We start from the raw sequence: 15279 nt of genomic DNA, 5'->3' as shown, positions 1-15279 counted from the left end.
TTCACTTGCACAAGTGTAAATATGGCCGCATGTAGTGATCTCTGTACAGTACTGGGCCCGCTCTTTGCCAGGGCCCAGTACTGTAATCCTGGCAGTCTCCACTTGAATGCGGCCCTGGATGATGTCAGCCACGACAGATACTGGGCTGACTATTAGGCATACTGTATCTTGGTTTCTGTAGAATCAAGCACTGATGGTCTGCACAACCTGAATTCTCACCAATAGAGAATGGGTTGGGCCCCTGAACAGTGGGACTCAGTAGAGATTTCCCCTATACCCCCTGTGGGACAACAAAAAAAGAGAAAGAAAAGAGTTTGAGCGCTGATTGACTATTCTGCACTGCAGCAGCTCCCAATGAAGGGGGATTACCAAACGCCTTTTCCAATACGTAGTGCCAAGAAGAAAGAAACAGTGGAGCTGCGCTTTGCAAAGTAGTAAACAATTTATTACAACATAAAATATATATAAAAACTTTTGTACAATTATTATTACGTGGCCACTGTGACAAACAAGACAAACACACATATAACAATGCTCTATTCCAACTAGTGTGGCCAATCCCGGGATCGGCGGGATCCCGGGATTTGGCCTAAAAAAGTCCCGGGATTGAAAAACTGCCCCGGGATTGGCATCCCTAATTCCAACGTTTGTTAGTGTGGTATTCATCTTGTTAGTCCATTAGTATACACCGGTTAGTATTACAAACTGAGGAAGCCGCTGACGTGAGTAGGCGGAGAAACGCGTAGAGGGTGACGGGGACATCTGGTGGTGACGAGACAAGCCTGAGGAGAGCACAGCACTCTGTAATGACCGCAGTGAACTGCTAACAATCTGGTCGGAGGAACTCTCAGGTACCAAGAGCCGGATCCCCACTTGTTGAATACTAAACCCTCAATGAGAGTGATTTACAATCCACTAAACATGTGCACATGAATGGGGGACATTTACTTTTAACAACTGAGGAACATTTAAAGTAATACTAACCAGTGTATGGACTAACAAGGACTAACAAGATGAATACAGATTAGTACCACACTAACAAACGTTGGAATAGAGCATTGTTATATGTGTGTTTGTCTTGTTTGTCACAGTGGCCACGTAATAATAATTGTACAAAAGTTTTTATATATATTTTATATTTTAATAAATTGTTTACTACTTTGCAAAGCGCAGCTCCACTGTTTCTTTCTTCTTGCCCCTGTGGGACAGTCTGACCCTGCCGATTTGTAATTGTGGACGAAAACCACTGAAAAACATGGGTGTGCCATGAAAGTATGGCCAGAGATACAGTACAGATCCTCTAGACCTAGGCATCCCCACGTTCACCCTACAGATCCCCACATTAGCCCTATGGATCCCTGCATTAATCTTACGGATATCTACATTAGCCCTGTGGATCCCAGCATTAACCCTATGGTTACTTGCATTAGCAGACGGCAGTAAATCCGACTTCCATGGCATCATGTAAACTCAGTCACTTTGCGTCCGCACCAGATTCAGCCACTGAATGTTCATATAGTAGAAGAAAATTTGTACGCTCTTACCTCCACCAGGAAGGCAAGTTTGGGCGCACTCACCTCCACCAGGAAGGTAAGTTTAGGCGCTCTTACCTCCACCAGGAAGGTAAGTTTAGGCACTCTTACCTCCACCAGGAAGGTAAGTTTAGGCGCTCTTACCTCCACCAGGAAGGTAAGTTTAGGCGCTCTTACCTCCACCAGGAAGGTGAGTTTGAGCGCTCTAACCTCCACCAGGAAGGTAAGTTTAGGCGCTCTTACCTCCACCAGGAAGGTAAGTTTAGGCGCTCTTACCTCCACCAGGAAGGTAAGTTTGGGCGCACTCACCTCCACCAGGAAGGCAAGTTTGGGCGCTCTTACCTCCACCAGGAAGGTAAGTTTGGGCGCTCTTACCTCCACCAGGAAGGTAAGTTTAGGCGCTCTTACCTCCACCAGGAAGGTAAGTTTGGGCGCACTCACCTCCACCAGGAAGGTAAGTTTGGGCGCTCTTACCTCCACCAGGAAGGTAAGTTTAGGCGCTCTTACCTCCACCAGGAAGGTAAGTTTGGGTGCACTTACCTCCACCAGGAAGGTAAGTTTGGGCGCACTCACCTCCACCAGGAAGGTAAGTTTAGGCGCTCTTACCTCCACCAGGAAGGTAAGTTTGTGCACTCTTACCTCCACCAGGAAGGTAAGTTTAGGTGCTCTTACCTCCACCAGGAAGGTAAGTTTGGGCGCTCTTACCTCCACCAGGAAGGTAAGTTTGGGCGCACTCACCTCCACCAGGAAGGTAAGTTTGGGCGCACTCACCTCCACCAGGAAGGTAAGTTTGGGCGCTTTTACCTCCACCAGGAAGGTAAGTTTGGGTGCAGTTACCTCCACCAGGAAGGTAAGTTTGTTTGCTCTTACCTCCACCAGGAAGGCAAGTTTGGGCGCTCTTACCTCCACCAGGAAGGCAAGTTTGGGTGCATTTACCTCCACCAGGAAGGTACGTTTGGGCGCTCTTACCTCCACCAGGAAGGTAAGTTTGGGTGCACTTACCTCCACCAGGAAGGTAAGTTTGGGCGCTCTTACCTCCACCAGGAAGGTAAGTTTGGGCGCTCTTACCTCCACCAGGAAGGTAAGTTTAGGCGCTCTTACCTCCACCAGGAAGGTAAGTTTAGGCGCTCTTACCTCCACCAGGAAGGTAAGTTTGGGCGCTCTTACCTTCACCAGGAAGGTAAGTTTGGGTGCAGTTACCTCCACCAGGAAGGTAAGTTTAATTGCTCTTACCTCCACCAGGAAGGCAAGTTTGGGCGCTCTTACCTCCACCAGGTAGGCAAGTTTGGGTGCATTTACCTCCACCAGGAAGGTACGTTTGGGCGCTCTTACCTCCACCAGGAAGGTAAGTTTGGGTGCACTTACCTCCACCAGGAAGGTAAGTTTGGGCGCTCTTACCTCCACCAGGAAGGTAAGTTTGGGCGCTCTTACCTCCACCAGGAAGGTAAGTTTGGGCGCACTCACCTCCACCAGGAAGGCAAGTTTGGGCGCTCCTACCTCCACCAGGAAGGTAAGTTTGAGCGCTCTTACCTCCACCAGGAAGGTAAGTTTAGGCGCTCTTACCTCCACCAGGAAGGTAAGTTTGGGTGCACTCACCTCCACCAGGAAGGTAAGTTTAGGCGCTCTTACCTCCACCAGGAAGGTAAGTTTAGGCGCTCTCACCTCCACCAGGAAGACAAGTTTGGGCGCTCTTACCTCCACCAGGAAGGTAAGTTTGGGCGCTCTTACCTCCACCAGGAAGGTAAGTTTAGGCGCTCTTACCTCCACCAGGAAGGTAAGTTTGGGCGCACTCACCTCCACCAGGAAGGTAAGTTTGGGCGCTCTTACCTCCACCAGGAAGGTAAGTTTAGGCGCTCTTACTGTACCTCCACCAGGAAGGTAAGTTTGGGTGCACTTACCTCCACCAGGAAGGTAAGTTTGGGTGCACTTACCTCCACCAGGAAGGTAAGTTTGGGCGCACTTACCTCCACCAGGAAGGTAAGTTTAGGCGCTCTTACCTCCACCAGGAAGGTAAGTTTGTGCACTCTTACCTCCACCAGGAAGGTAAGTTTAGGCGCTCTTACCTCCACCAGGAAGGTAAGTTTGGGCGCTCTTACCTCCACCAGGAAGGTAAGTTTGGGCGCACTCACCTCCACCAGGAAGGTAAGTTTGGGCGCACTCACCTCCACCAGGAAGGTAAGTTTGGGCGCTCTTACCTCCACCAGGAAGGTAAGTTTGGGTGCAGTTACCTCCACCAGGAAGGTAAGTTTGTTTGCTCTTACCTCCACCAGGAAGATAAGTTTGGGCGCTCTTACCTCCACCAGGAAGGCAAGTTTGGGTGCATTTACCTCCACCAGGAAGGTACGTTTGGGCGCTCTTACCTCCACCAGGAAGGTAAGTTTGGGTGCACTTACCTCCACCAGGAAGGTAAGTTTGGGCGCTCTTACCTCCACCAGGAAGGTAAGTTTGGGCGCTCTTCCCTCCACCAGGAAGGTAAGTTTGGGCGCTCTTACCTCCACCAGGAAGGTAAGTTTAGGCGCTCTTACCTCCACCAGGAAGGTAAGTTTAGGCGCTCTTACCTCCACCAGGAAGGTAAGTTTGGGCGCTCTTACCTCCACCAGGAAGGTAAGTTTGGGTGCAGTTACCTCCACCAGGAAGGTAAGTTTGTTTGCTCTTACCTCCACCAGGAAGGTAAGTTTGGGCGCTCTTACCTCCACCAGGAAGGCAAGTTTGGGTGCATTTACCTCCACCAGGAAGGTACGTTTGGGCGCTCTTACCTCCACCAGGAAGGTAAGTTTGGGTGCACTTACCTCCACCAGGAAGGTAAGTTTGGGCGCTCTTACCTCCACCAGGAAGGTAAGTTTGGGCGCTCTTACCTCCACCAGGAAGGTAAGTTTGGGCGCACTCACCTCCACCAGGAAGGCAAGTTTGGGCGCTCTTACCTCCACCAGGAAGGTAAGTTTGAGCGCTCTTACCTCCACCAGGAAGGTAAGTTTAGGCGCTCTTACCTCCACCAGGAAGGTAAGTTTGGGTGCACTCACCTCCACCAGGAAGGTCACTGGAATAGAGGTACCAAGAGCCGGATCCCCACTTGTTGAATACTAAACCCTCAATGAGAGTGATTTACAATCCACTAAACATGTGCACATGAATGGGGGACATTTACTTTTAACAACTGAGGAACATTTAAAGTAATACTAACCAGTGTATGGACTAACAAGGACTAACAAGATGAATACAGATTAGTACCACACTAACAAACGTTGGAATAGAGCATTGTTATATGTGTGTTTGTCTTGTTTGTCACAGTGGCCACGGAATAATAATTGTACAAAAGTTTTTATATATATTTTATGTTTTAATAAATTGTTTACTACTTTGCAAAGCGCAGCTCCACTGTTTCTTTCTTCTTGCCCCTGTGGGACAGTCTGACCCTGCCGATTTGTAATTGTGGAAGAAAACCACTGAAAAACATGGGTGTGCCATGAAAGTATGGTCAGAGATACAGTACAGATCCTCTAGCCCTAGGCATCCCCACGTTCACCCTACAGATCCCCACATTAGCCCTATGGATCCCTGCATTAATCTTACGGATATCTACATTAGCCCTGTGGATCCCAGCATTAACCCTATGGTTACTTGCATTAGCAGACGGCAGTAAATCCGACTTCCATGGCATCATGTAAACTCAGTCACTTTGCGTCCGCACCAGATTCAGCCACTGAATGTTCATTTAGTAGAAGAAAATTTGTACGCTCTTACCTCCACCAGGAAGGCAAGTTTGGGTGCATTTACCTCCACCAGGAAGGTACGTTTGGGCGCTCTTACCTCCACCAGGAAGGTAAGTTTGGGTGCACTTACCTCCACCAGGAAGGTAAGTTTGGGCGCTCTTACCTCCACCAGGAAGGTAAGTTTGGGCGCTCTTCCCTCCACCAGGAAGGTAAGTTTGGGCGCTCTTACCTCCACCAGGAAGGTAAGTTTAGGCGCTCTTACCTCCACCAGGAAGGTAAGTTTAGGCGCTCTTACCTCCACCAGGAAGGTAAGTTTGGGCGCTCTTACCTCCACCAGGAAGGTAAGTTTGGGTGCAGTTACCTCCACCAGGAAGGTAAGTTTGTTTGCTCTTACCTCCACCAGGAAGGTACGTTTGGGCGCTCTTACCTCCACCAGGAAGGTAAGTTTGGGTGCACTTACCTCCACCAGGAAGGTAAGTTTAGGCGCTCTTACCTCCACCAGGAAGGTAAGTTTGGGTGCACTTACCTCCACCAGGAAGGTAAGTTTGGGCGCACTCACCTCCACCAGGAAGGTAAGTTTAGGCGCTCTTACCTCCACCAGGAAGGTAAGTTTGTGCACTCTTACCTCCACCAGGAAGGTAAGTTTAGGTGCTCTTACCTCCACCAGGAAGGTAAGTTTGGGCGCTCTTACCTCCACCAGGAAGGTAAGTTTGGGCGCACTCACCTCCACCAGGAAGGTAAGTTTGGGCGCACTCACCTCCACCAGGAAGGTAAGTTTGGGCGCTTTTACCTCCACCAGGAAGGTAAGTTTGGGTGCAGTTACCTCCACCAGGAAGGTAAGTTTGTTTGCTCTTACCTCCACCAGGAAGGCAAGTTTGGGCGCTCTTACCTCCACCAGGAAGGCAAGTTTGGGTGCATTTACCTCCACCAGGAAGGTACGTTTGGGCGCTCTTACCTCCACCAGGAAGGTAAGTTTGGGTGCACTTACCTCCACCAGGAAGGTAAGTTTGGGCGCTCTTACCTCCACCAGGAAGGTAAGTTTGGGCGCTCTTACCTCCACCAGGAAGGTAAGTTTAGGCGCTCTTACCTCCACCAGGAAGGTAAGTTTAGGCGCTCTTACCTCCACCAGGAAGGTAAGTTTGGGCGCTCTTACCTTCACCAGGAAGGTAAGTTTGGGTGCAGTTACCTCCACCAGGAAGGTAAGTTTAATTGCTCTTACCTCCACCAGGAAGGCAAGTTTGGGCGCTCTTACCTCCACCAGGTAGGCAAGTTTGGGTGCATTTACCTCCACCAGGAAGGTACGTTTGGGCGCTCTTACCTCCACCAGGAAGGTAAGTTTGGGTGCACTTACCTCCACCAGGAAGGTAAGTTTGGGCGCTCTTACCTCCACCAGGAAGGTAAGTTTGGGCGCTCTTACCTCCACCAGGAAGGTAAGTTTGGGCGCACTCACCTCCACCAGGAAGGCAAGTTTGGGCGCTCCTACCTCCACCAGGAAGGTAAGTTTGAGCGCTCTTACCTCCACCAGGAAGGTAAGTTTAGGCGCTCTTACCTCCACCAGGAAGGTAAGTTTGGGTGCACTCACCTCCACCAGGAAGGTAAGTTTGGGCGCTCTTACCTCCACCAGGAAGGTAAGTTTAGGCGCTCTCACCTCCACCAGGAAGACAAGTTTGGGCGCTCTTACCTCCACCAGGAAGGTAAGTTTGGGCGCTCTTACCTCCACCAGGAAGGTAAGTTTAGGCGCTCTTACCTCCACCAGGAAGGTAAGTTTGGGCGCACTCACCTCCACCAGGAAGGTAAGTTTGGGCGCTCTTACTGTACCTCCACCAGGAAGGTAAGTTTGGGTGCACTTACCTCCACCAGGAAGGTAAGTTTGGGTGCACTTACCTCCACCAGGAAGGTAAGTTTGGGCGCACTTACCTCCACCAGGAAGGTAAGTTTAGGCGCTCTTACCTCCACCAGGAAGGTAAGTTTGTGCACTCTTACCTCCACCAGGAAGGTAAGTTTAGGCGCTCTTACCTCCACCAGGAAGGTAAGTTTGGGCGCTCTTACCTCCACCAGGAAGGTAAGTTTGGGCGCACTCACCTCCACCAGGAAGGTAAGTTTGGGCGCACTCACCTCCACCAGGAAGGTAAGTTTGGGCGCTCTTACCTCCACCAGGAAGGTAAGTTTGGGTGCAGTTACCTCCACCAGGAAGGTAAGTTTGTTTGCTCTTACCTCCACCAGGAAGACAAGTTTGGGCGCTCTTACCTCCACCAGGAAGGCAAGTTTGGGTGCATTTACCTCCACCAGGAAGGTACGTTTGGGCGCTCTTACCTCCACCAGGAAGGTAAGTTTGGGTGCACTTACCTCCACCAGGAAGGTAAGTTTGGGCGCTCTTACCTCCACCAGGAAGGTAAGTTTGGGCGCTCTTACCTCCACCAGGAAGGTAAGTTTAGGCGCTCTTACCTCCACCAGGAAGGTAAGTTTAGGCGCTCTTACCTCCACCAGGAAGGTAAGTTTGGGCGCTCTTACCTCCACCAGGAAGGTAAGTTTGGGTGCAGTTACCTCCACCAGGAAGGTAAGTTTGTTTGCTCTTACCTCCACCAGGAAGGTAAGTTTGGGCGCTCTTACCTCCACCAGGAAGGCAAGTTTGGGTGCATTTACCTCCACCAGGAAGGTACGTTTGGGCGCTCTTACCTCCACCAGGAAGGTAAGTTTGGGTGCACTTACCTCCACCAGGAAGGTAAGTTTGGGCGCTCTTACCTCCACCAGGAAGGTAAGTTTGGGCGCTCTTACCTCCACCAGGAAGGTAAGTTTGGGCGCACTCACCTCCACCAGGAAGGCAAGTTTGGGCGCTCTTACCTCCACCAGGAAGGTAAGTTTGAGCGCTCTTACCTCCACCAGGAAGGTAAGTTTAGGCGCTCTTACCTCCACCAGGAAGGTAAGTTTGGGTGCACTCACCTCCACCAGGAAGGTCACTGGAATAGAGGTACCAAGAGCCGGATCCCCACTTGTTGAATACTAAACCCTCAATGAGAGTGATTTACAATCCACTAAACATGTGCACATGAATGGGGGACATTTACTTTTAACAACTGAGGAACATTTAAAGTAATACTAACCAGTGTATGGACTAACAAGGACTAACAAGATGAATACAGATTAGTACCACACTAACAAACGTTGGAATAGAGCATTGTTATATGTGTGTTTGTCTTGTTTGTCACAGTGGCCACGGAATAATAATTGTACAAAAGTTTTTATATATATTTTATGTTTTAATAAATTGTTTACTACTTTGCAAAGCGCAGCTCCACTGTTTCTTTCTTCTTGCCCCTGTGGGACAGTCTGACCCTGCCGATTTGTAATTGTGGAAGAAAACCACTGAAAAACATGGGTGTGCCATGAAAGTATGGTCAGAGATGCAGTACAGATCCTCTAGCCCTAGGCATCCCCACGTTCACCCTACAGATCCCCACATTAGCCCTATGGATCCCTGCATTAATCTTACGGATATCTACATTAGCCCTGTGGATCCCAGCATTAACCCTATGGTTACTTGCATTAGCAGACGGCAGTAAATCCGACTTCCATGGCATCATGTAAACTCAGTCACTTTGCGTCCGCACCAGATTCAGCCACTGAATGTTCATTTAGTAGAAGAAAATTTGTACGCTCTTACCTCCACCAGGAAGGCAAGTTTGGGTGCATTTACCTCCACCAGGAAGGTACGTTTGGGCGCTCTTACCTCCACCAGGAAGGTAAGTTTGGGTGCACTTACCTCCACCAGGAAGGTAAGTTTGGGCGCTCTTACCTCCACCAGGAAGGTAAGTTTGGGCGATCTTCCCTCCACCAGGAAGGTAAGTTTGGACGCTCTTACCTCCACCAGGAAGGTAAGTTTAGGCGCTCTTACCTCCACCAGGAAGGTAAGTTTAGGCGCTCTTACCTCCACCAGGAAGGTAAGTTTGGGCGCTCTTACCTCCACCAGGAAGGTAAGTTTGGGTGCAGTTACCTCCACCAGGAAGGTAAGTTTGTTTGCTCTTACCTCCACCAGGAAGGTACGTTTGGGCGCTCTTACCTCCACCAGGAAGGTAAGTTTGGGTGCACTTACCTCCACCAGGAAGGTAAGTTTGGGCGCTCTTACCTCCACCAGGAAGGTAAGTTTGGGCGCTCTTCCCTCCACCAGGAAGGTAAGTTTGGGCGCTCTTACCTCCACCAGGAAGGTAAGTTTAGGCGCTCTTACCTCCACCAGGAAGGTAAGTTTAGGCGCTCTTACCTCCACCAGGAAGGTAAGTTTGGGCGCTCTTACCTCCACCAGGAAGGTAAGTTTGGGTGCAGTTACCTCCACCAGGAAGGTAAGTTTGGGTGCACTTACCTCCACCAGGAAGGTAAGTTTGGGCGCTCTTACCTCCACCAGGAAGGTAAGTTTGGGCGCTCTTCCCTCCACCAGGAAGGTAAGTTTGGGCGCTCTTACCTCCACCAGGAAGGTAAGTTTAGGCGCTCTTACCTCCACCAGGAAGGTAAGTTTAGGCGCTCTTACCTCCACCAGGAAGGTAAGTTTGGGCGCTCTTACCTCCACCAGGAAGGTAAGTTTGGGTGCAGTTACCTCCACCAGGAAGGTAAGTTTGTTTGCTCTTACCTCCACCAGGAAGGTAAGTTTGGGCGCTCTTACCTCCACCAGGAAGGCAAGTTTGGGTGCATTTACCTCCACCAGGAAGGTACGTTTGGGCGCTCTTACCTCCACCAGGAAGGTAAGTTTGGGTGCACTTACCTCCACCAGGAAGGTAAGTTTGGGCGCTCTTACCTCCACCAGGAAGGTAAGTTTGGGCGCTCTTACCTCCACCAGGAAGGTAAGTTTGGGCGCACTCACCTCCACCAGGAAGGCAAGTTTGGGCGCTCTTACCTCCACCAGGAAGGTAAGTTTGAGCGCTCTTACCTCCACCAGGAAGGTAAGTTTAGGCGCTCTTACCTCCACCAGGAAGGTAAGTTTGGGTGCACTCACCTCCACCAGGAAGGTCACTGGAATAGAGGTACCAAGAGCCGGATCCCCACTTGTTGAATACTAAACCCTCAATGAGAGTGATTTACAATCCACTAAACATGTGCACATGAGTGGGGGACATTTACTTTTAACAACTGAGGAACATTTAAAGTAATACTAACCAGTGTATGGACTAACAAGGACTAACAAGATGAATACAGATTAGTACCACACTAACAAACGTTGGAATAGAGCATTGTTATATGTGTGTTTGTCTTGTTTGTCACAGTGGCCACGTAATAATAATTGTACAAAAGTTTTTATATATATTTTATGTTTTAATAAATTGTTTACTACTTTGCAAAGCGCAGCTCCACTGTTTCTTTCTTCTTGCCCCTGTGGGACAGTCTGACCCTGCCGATTTGTAATTGTGGAAGAAAACCACTGAAAAACATGGGTGTGCCATGAAAGTATGGTCAGAGATACAGTACAGATCCTCTAGCCCTAGGCATCCCCACGTTCACCCTACAGATCCCCACATTAGCCCTATGGATCCCTGCATTAATCTTACGGATATCTACATTAGCCCTGTGGATCCCAGCATTAACCCTATGGTTACTTGCATTAGCAGACGGCAGTAAATCCGACTTCCATGGCATCATGTAAACTCAGTCACTTTGCGTCCGCACCAGATTCAGCCACTGAATGTTCATTTAGTAGAAGAAAATTTGTACGCTCTTACCTCCACCAGGAAGGCAAGTTTGGGTGCATTTACCTCCACCAGGAAGGTACGTTTGGGCGCTCTTACCTCCACCAGGAAGGTAAGTTTGGGTGCACTTACCTCCACCAGGAAGGTAAGTTTGGGCGCTCTTACCTCCACCAGGAAGGTAAGTTTGGGCGCTCTTCCCTCCACCAGGAAGGTAAGTTTGGGCGCTCTTACCTCCACCAGGAAGGTAAGTTTAGGCGCTCTTACCTCCACCAGGAAGGTAAGTTTAGGCGCTCTTACCTCCACCAGGAAGGTAAGTTTGGGCGCTCTTACCTCCACCAGGAAGGTAAGTTTGGGTGCAGTTACCTCCACCAGGAAGGTAAGTTTGTTTGCTCTTACCTCCACCAGGAAGGTACGTTTGGGCGCTCTTACCTCCACCAGGAAGGTAAGTTTGGGTGCACTTACCTCCACCAGGAAGGTAAGTTTGGGCGCTCTTACCTCCACCAGGAAGGTAAGTTTGGGCGCTCTTCCCTCCACCAGGAAGGTAAGTTTGGGCGCTCTTACCTCCACCAGGAAGGTAAGTTTAGGCGCTCTTACCTCCACCAGGAAGGTAAGTTTAGGCGCTCTTACCTCCACCAGGAAGGTAAGTTTGGGCGCTCTTACCTCCACCAGGAAGGTAAGTTTGGGTGCAGTTACCTCCACCAGGAAGGTAAGTTTGGGTGCACTTACCTCCACCAGGAAGGTAAGTTTGGGCGCTCTTACCTCCACCAGGAAGGTAAGTTTGGGCGCTCTTCCCTCCACCAGGAAGGTAAGTTTGGGCGCTCTTACCTCCACCAGGAAGGTAAGTTTAGGCGCTCTTACCTCCACCAGGAAGGTAAGTTTAGGCGCTCTTACCTCCACCAGGAAGGTAAGTTTGGGCGCTCTTACCTCCACCAGGAAGGTAAGTTTGGGTGCAGTTACCTCCACCAGGAAGGTAAGTTTGTTTGCTCTTACCTCCACCAGGAAGGTAAGTTTGGGCGCTCTTACCTCCACCAGGAAGGCAAGTTTGGGTGCATTTACCTCCACCAGGAAGGTACGTTTGGGCGCTCTTACCTCCACCAGGAAGGTAAGTTTGGGTGCACTTACCTCCACCAGGAAGGTAAGTTTGGGCGCTCTTACCTCCACCAGGAAGGTAAGTTTGGGCGCTCTTACCTCCACCAGGAAGGTAAGTTTGGGCGCACTCACCTCCACCAGGAAGGCAAGTTTGGGCGCTCTTACCTCCACCAGGAAGGTAAGTTTGAGCGCTCTTACCTCCACCAGGAAGGTAAGTTTAGGCGCTCTTACCTCCACCAGGAAGGTAAGTTTGGGTGCACTCACCTCCACCAGGAAGGTCACTGGAATAGAGGTACCAAGAGCCGGATCCCCACTTGTTGAATACTAAACCCTCAATGAGAGTGATTTACAATCCACTAAACATGTGCACATGAGTGGGGGACATTTACTTTTAACAACTGAGGAACATTTAAAGTAATACTAACCAGTGTATGGACTAACAAGATGAATACAGATTAGTACCACACTAACAAACGTTGGAATAGAGCATTGTTATATGTGTGTTTGTCTTGTTTGTCACAGTGGCCACGTAATAATAATTGTACAAAAGTTTTTATATATATTTTATGTTTTAATAAATTGTTTACTACTTTGCAAAGCGCAGCTCCACTGTTTCTTTCTTCTTGCCCCTGTGGGACAGTCTGACCCTGCCGATTTGTAATTGTGGAAGAAAACCACTGAAAAACATGGGTGTGCCATGAAAGTATGGTCAGAGATACAGTACAGATCCTCTAGCCCTAGGCATCCCCACGTTCACCCTACAGATCCCCACATTAGCCCTATGGATCCCTGCATTAATCTTACGGATATCTACATTAGCCCTGTGGATCCCAGCATTAACCCTATGGTTACTTGCATTAGCAGACGGCAGTAAATCCGACTTCCATGGCATCATGTAAACTCAGTCACTTTGCGTCCGCACCAGATTCAGCCACTGAATGTTCATTTAGTAGAAGAAAATTTGTACGCTCTTACCTCCACCAGGAAGGCAAGTTTGGGTGCATTTACCTCCACCAGGAAGGTACGTTTGGGCGCTCTTACCTCCACCAGGAAGGTAAGTTTGGGTGCACTTACCTCCACCAGGAAGGTAAGTTTGGGCGCTCTTACCTCCACCAGGAAGGTAAGTTTGGGCGCTCTTCCCTCCACCAGGAAGGTAAGTTTGGGCGCTCTTACCTCCACCAGGAAGGTAAGTTTAGGCGCTCTTACCTCCACCAGGAAGGTAAGTTTAGGCGCTCTTACCTCCACCAGGAAGGTAAGTTTGGGCGCTCTTACCTCCACCAGGAAGGTAAGTTTGGGTGCAGTTACCTCCACCAGGAAGGTAAGTTTGTTTGCTCTTACCTCCACCAGGAAGGTACGTTTGGGCGCTCTTACCTCCACCAGGAAGGTAAGTTTGGGTGCACTTACCTCCACCAGGAAGGTAAGTTTGGGCGCTCTTACCTCCACCAGGAAGGTAAGTTTGGGCGCTCTTCCCTCCACCAGGAAGGTAAGTTTGGGCGCTCTTACCTCCACCAGGAAGGTAAGTTTAGGCGCTCTTACCTCCACCAGGAAGGTAAGTTTAGGCGCTCTTACCTCCACCAGGAAGGTAAGTTTGGGCGCTCTTACCTCCACCAGGAAGGTAAGTTTGGGTGCAGTTACCTCCACCAGGAAGGTAAGTTTGGGTGCACTTACCTCCACCAGGAAGGTAAGTTTGGGCGCTCTTACCTCCACCAGGAAGGTAAGTTTGGGCGCTCTTCCCTCCACCAGGAAGGTAAGTTTGGGCGCTCTTACCTCCACCAGGAAGGTAAGTTTAGGCGCTCTTACCTCCACCAGGAAGGTAAGTTTAGGCGCTCTTACCTCCACCAGGAAGGTAAGTTTGGGCGCTCTTACCTCCACCAGGAAGGTAAGTTTGGGTGCAGTTACCTCCACCAGGAAGGTAAGTTTGTTTGCTCTTACCTCCACCAGGAAGGTAAGTTTGGGCGCTCTTACCTCCACCAGGAAGGCAAGTTTGGGTGCATTTACCTCCACCAGGAAGGTACGTTTGGGCGCTCTTACCTCCACCAGGAAGGTAAGTTTGGGTGCACTTACCTCCACCAGGAAGGTAAGTTTGGGCGCTCTTACCTCCACCAGGAAGGTAAGTTTGGGCGCTCTTACCTCCACCAGGAAGGTAAGTTTGGGCGCACTCACCTCCACCAGGAAGGCAAGTTTGGGCGCTCTTACCTCCACCAGGAAGGTAAGTTTGAGCGCTCTTACCTCCACCAGGAAGGTAAGTTTAGGCGCTCTTACCTCCACCAGGAAGGTAAGTTTGGGTGCACTCACCTCCACCAGGAAGGTCACTGGAATAGAGGTACCAAGAGCCGGATCCCCACTTGTTGAATACTAAACCCTCAATGAGAGTGATTTACAATCCACTAAACATGTGCACATGAGTGGGGGACATTTACTTTTAACAACTGAGGAACATTTAAAGTAATACTAACCAGTGTATGGACTAACAAGGACTAACAAGATGAATACAGATTAGTACCACACTAACAAACGTTGGAATAGAGCATTGTTATATGTGTGTTTGTCTTGTTTGTCACAGTGGCCACGTAATAATAATTGTACAAAAGTTTTTATATATATTTTATGTTTTAATAAATTGTTTACTACTTTGCAAAGCGCAGCTCCACTGTTTCTTTCTTCTTGCCCCTGTGGGACAGTCTGACCCTGCCGATTTGTAATTGTGGAAGAAAACCACTGAAAAACATGGGTGTGCCATGAAAGTATGGTCAGAGATACAGTACAGATCCTCTAGCCCTAGGCATCCCCACGTTCACCCTACAGATCCCCACATTAGCCCTATGGATCCCTGCATTAATCTTACGGATATCTACATTAGCCCTGTGGATCCCAGCATTAACCCTATGGTTACTTGCATTAGCAGACGGCAGTAAATCCGACTTCCATGGCATCATGTAAACTCAGTCACTTTGCGTCCGCACCAGATTCAGCCACTGAATGTTCATTTAGTAGAAGAAAATTTGTACGCTCTTACCTCCACCAGGAAGGCAAGTTTGGGTGCATTTACCTCCACCAGGAAGGTACGTTTGGGCGCTCTTACCTCCACCAGGAAGGTAAGTTTGGGTGCACTTACCTCCACCAGGAAGGTAAGTTTGGGCGCTCTTACCTCCACCAGGAAGGTAAGTTTGGGCGCTCTTCCCTCCACCAGGAAGGTAAGTTTGGGCGCTCTTACCTCCACCAGGAAGGTAAGTTTAGGCGCTCTTACCTCCACCAGGAAGGTAAGTTTAGGCGCTCTTA

At 49.5% G+C, this 15279-nt stretch overlaps 1 protein-coding gene across 2 annotated transcripts in view; it reads right to left on the bottom strand.

Moving 5' to 3' along the window:
* Window positions 1-15279, bottom strand: part of LOC146059438 (interferon-induced GTP-binding protein Mx1-like) — a 57834-nt gene that overhangs the window by 9015 nt on the left and 33540 nt on the right. The gene's annotated exons all lie outside the window — the stretch shown is intronic.

Source organism: Crinia signifera, chromosome 2 (assembly GCF_055691185.1).
Source record: "Crinia signifera chromosome 2, ASM5569118v1, whole genome shotgun sequence".
Classification (NCBI taxonomy): domain Eukaryota; kingdom Metazoa; phylum Chordata; class Amphibia; order Anura; family Myobatrachidae; genus Crinia; species Crinia signifera.
The sequence above is the reverse complement of the archived record's forward strand: the minus strand, read 5'-3'. Positions and strand labels throughout refer to the sequence as shown.